This window comes from Entelurus aequoreus, linkage group LG09 (genome assembly GCF_033978785.1).
Source record: "Entelurus aequoreus isolate RoL-2023_Sb linkage group LG09, RoL_Eaeq_v1.1, whole genome shotgun sequence".
Lineage (NCBI taxonomy): Eukaryota > Metazoa > Chordata > Actinopteri > Syngnathiformes > Syngnathidae > Entelurus > Entelurus aequoreus.
The window spans coordinates 778,974-782,836 of record NC_084739.1 but is presented as its reverse complement, the minus strand read 5'-3'; the positions used below and the strand labels follow the sequence as shown (position 1 = coordinate 782,836).

The following is a 3,863-nucleotide window of genomic DNA, read 5'->3' as shown; positions in this document are numbered from 1 at the left end:
ACATTTACATATGCATACACATTTGTTTTCTTTTGTATTATCTTTTTTAATGAATTAAGTAACGTTTATGACAACCATTTTCCAAAACACACACTGTAAAAAAAAATCCTATTTTTATGGTTAATTTACTCAAAATTTCTACCGTAATTTTTCCATCTTTTTTAAGTAGTTTATAAAACTGTAGAATTGAAGACATTATTTGTAAATAAACAATCCGCCTGTTATTTTAAGTAATATGCCAGCAATGACAAACTATGTATATTTCTATTTTCTTTACAGAAAAATACCAAATTAATTAAACATAGCATTTTCTGTTTTCTTACATTACTTTCAAATTCATGTAAAATTACAGTAATTATCTTTCATTAAATATGTAGCTTGTTATATAAAAGTCTATGTCCATACTAACAATCTAATAAAGGTATTTTTCTGCAGAACTGTTTGCATCGTCACTTTATTAAAGGTGGTTGTTCTTAACAATTCAGAAAACATCTGCAAAATAATGGTATTTTTCTGCGGAACTGCCAGCATTGTCACTTCATTAAAGGTGTTTGATCGTAATAATTTGGAAAAACTCTGTAGAATAAAGGTACTTTTCTGCAGAACTGTTTGCATCGTCACTTTATTAAAGGTGGTTGATCTTAATAATTTTGTAAAAATCTGTAAAATTAATATATTTTTCCGCAAAACGTTTCATGAAAATTTCTGTAAATATAATGTTTTTGATCATTATTTGGTTTACAATGTTTTACTTTAATTTTATGGTTTTCATTTGGCAGCCGTAGCTGCCAGTAGTAGGGATGATGTTCGAAACCGGTTCTCCCGGTTGTTCGATAAGAAAAGAACCGTTCGATAAGAAAAGAACCGATTCCATGGAATCGAATCCCTTTTTGAGAACCGGTTCCCGTTATCGAGGCCACTATAGTAAAGAAAAAGAGTTGGTTCTTTATTCGAATCCCTTGGAACGAATCCCGTCCCACAAGAAATGCCCTGTGGGACATCACAGGGAATGACGTAGCTCAGTCATTGGACTGAGCTACGTCATTTCCTGTGATGTCACAAAAGCAGCAAAAATAATGGACCGGAAAAAACGCCTCAAGGCACTATAGTGATCACAGAGACAGGTTGTTTTTGTGTTACTGTATATATTTGTTTTTCTGAAAAATCCCACTTAATATACTTTGGGTAACAACAGTCAATATTTATTTTTTAAATTTTTTTAGGGGGGTAACAGTCAATATTTATTTATTTATTTTATTTTATTCTTATAAAATAAAAGTGAGCTTTTGTTAAACCAAATATTGTGTTTTTTTCCATATACAACAACCTATCTGTATTCGATAAGAGAATCGATAAGGAATCGGTTCGATAAGAGGATTCGATAACGGGCTCGAACTCGATAATTTCTTATCAAACATCATCCCTAGCCAGTAGATGACCGTTTTTTTGCAGAATGTTTTTTTACTGTGCAATATAGAATGTGATATATAACAGCATAATGCATACGTTTATATATTTTTTTTCAAAACGCATACAAAAAGTGGGACCCCCATTTTTATGACTTGACCTGGGACTCCATTTTGAAAATTCCTAGCGCCAACACTGCCGTCAACAGAGGAGAAAAAATGCTTTATTTAAATAAATATTACGGATGTCCGATAATGGCTTTTTGCCGATATCCGATATTCCGATATTGTCCAACTCTTTAATTACCGATACCGATATCAACCAATACCGATATCAACCGATAAATGCAGTCGTGGAATTAACACATTATTATGCCTAATTTGGACAACCAGGTATGGTGAAGATAAGGTACTTTTTAAATAAAATAAGTAAAATAAGATAAATAAATTAAAAACATTTTCTTGAATAAAAAAGAAAGTACAACAATATAAAAACAGTTACATAGAAACTAGTAATGAATGAAAATTAGTCAAATTAACTGTTAAAGGTTAGTACTATTAGTGGAGCAGCAGCACGCACAATCATGTGTGCTTACGGACTGTATCCCTTGCAGACTGTATTGATATATATTGATATATAATGTAGGAACCAGAATATTAATAACAGAAAGAAACAACCCTTTTGTGTGAATGAGTGTGAATGGGGGAGGGAGGTTTTTTGGGTTGGTGCACTAATTGTAAGTGTATCTTGTGTTTTTTATGTTGATTTAATTAAAAAAAAAATAATAATAAAATAAATTTAAAAAAAATAAATAAAAAAAAAACCATACTGATAATAAGAAAAACAATACCGATAATTTCCGATATTACATTTTAAGAATATATCGGCGATACTATTCACCTAGTCCCGGCCTTGGCAAGCATATATGTGTCCTCTTTTTGGGATTTCAGAGTATGGTCAGCCTACAATATGATGGCATGAGCAGGCCGCGGTCAATGGGATATAATCCCGCCATAATCTGCCGATGCACCCTCGTGGTCTCTCCCTTCAGGGATTGGTGGCAAAGGTGAAGTGATAAACGGGTCGTGTATGACAAACCGCATTAAAGACGAACACAAAAAGTCTTACCATGCTTCGTCTCTAAGGACGCCCACACAAGTTGCGGTCCCTTTAGAAAGGCACATGCGTTCCAAAGTTCCCCGGCGTCTTGAGCCGAGAGAAAGCGTTTTCCACACGCGGCTTGGATCCGGCAGCGTGTGGCCGCCTGGTCCAAATCGCTCCCTCTCTTCCCTCGCTCGCCCTGGGTGCGGCGGTGACGTGTAAAGCAGGTAATGTGATTACACCGGTCAGTAAAGGTGAGCCGGGCTAAGGCGCTCTCGTCCCTCCTCCTCATTGAGAATGTGCCTGATATGCACCTTTTTACTGCATGGGGACTGCATGCAGGTTTTGATCTGGGTTACAAATATTTAAAAAAAGGGATTAATATGTAATAACTCTATTTTGTTTGAATGGACAGTTGGGGTAAAAAAATTGTGTTCAATGAACCAACATTTTACCATTCCAAATTGCCTTTAAAGTATAAAAAGAGGCATTGACTGTTAATTTTAAAAAAAGCATATATATATATATACTCATCCTCTAAAATTGAAATTTGACATTGTCATAAAACCTGTAATAAACCAACTTTAAGGTATAAAAGAGGCATTAATTGTTAATAAAAAAGTGTGTATATATATATATATATATATATATATATATATATATATATATATATATATATATATATATATGTATATAAATATACATCTTGAATAAATATATATATATATATATATATATATATATATATATATATATATATATTGATATATATATATATATATAAATATACATTTTGTATAAATATATATATATATATATATATATATATATATATATATATATATATATATATATATATATATATATATATATATATATATATATATATATATATATATATATATGTATATATATATATATATATATATATATATATATATATATATATATATATATATATAAACATACATACATAATGTATATATACTCATCCTTTAAAATTGTATAAAAAGAGGCATTAATTGTTAATAAAAAAGTGTATATATATATATATATATATATATATAAAAATATACATTTTGTATATATATATATATAAAAAAAAAAAATATATATATATATAAAAATATACATTTTGTATATATATATATATATATATATATATATATATATATATATATATATATAGTATATATGCATATATATATATATATATATATATATATATACATATATATATATATATATATATATATATATATATATATATATAGTATATATGCATATATATATATATATATATATATATATATATACACATATATATATATATATATATATATATATATATATAT

General features: G+C 28.8%; 1 long non-coding RNA gene across 1 annotated transcript in view; it reads right to left on the bottom strand.

Annotated features, from left to right (window-relative positions):
• The window catches only part of LOC133657054 (uncharacterized), a 130,014-nt gene extending 127,390 nt beyond the window's left edge, over window positions 1–2,624 (bottom strand). The window contains exon 1 of the long non-coding RNA XR_009827218.1: window positions 2,536–2,624. This is a non-coding gene — a long non-coding RNA (uncharacterized LOC133657054). The remainder of the gene's footprint in view (window positions 1–2,535) is intronic.
• Between the last annotated feature and the right edge of the window lie 1,239 nt (window positions 2,625–3,863).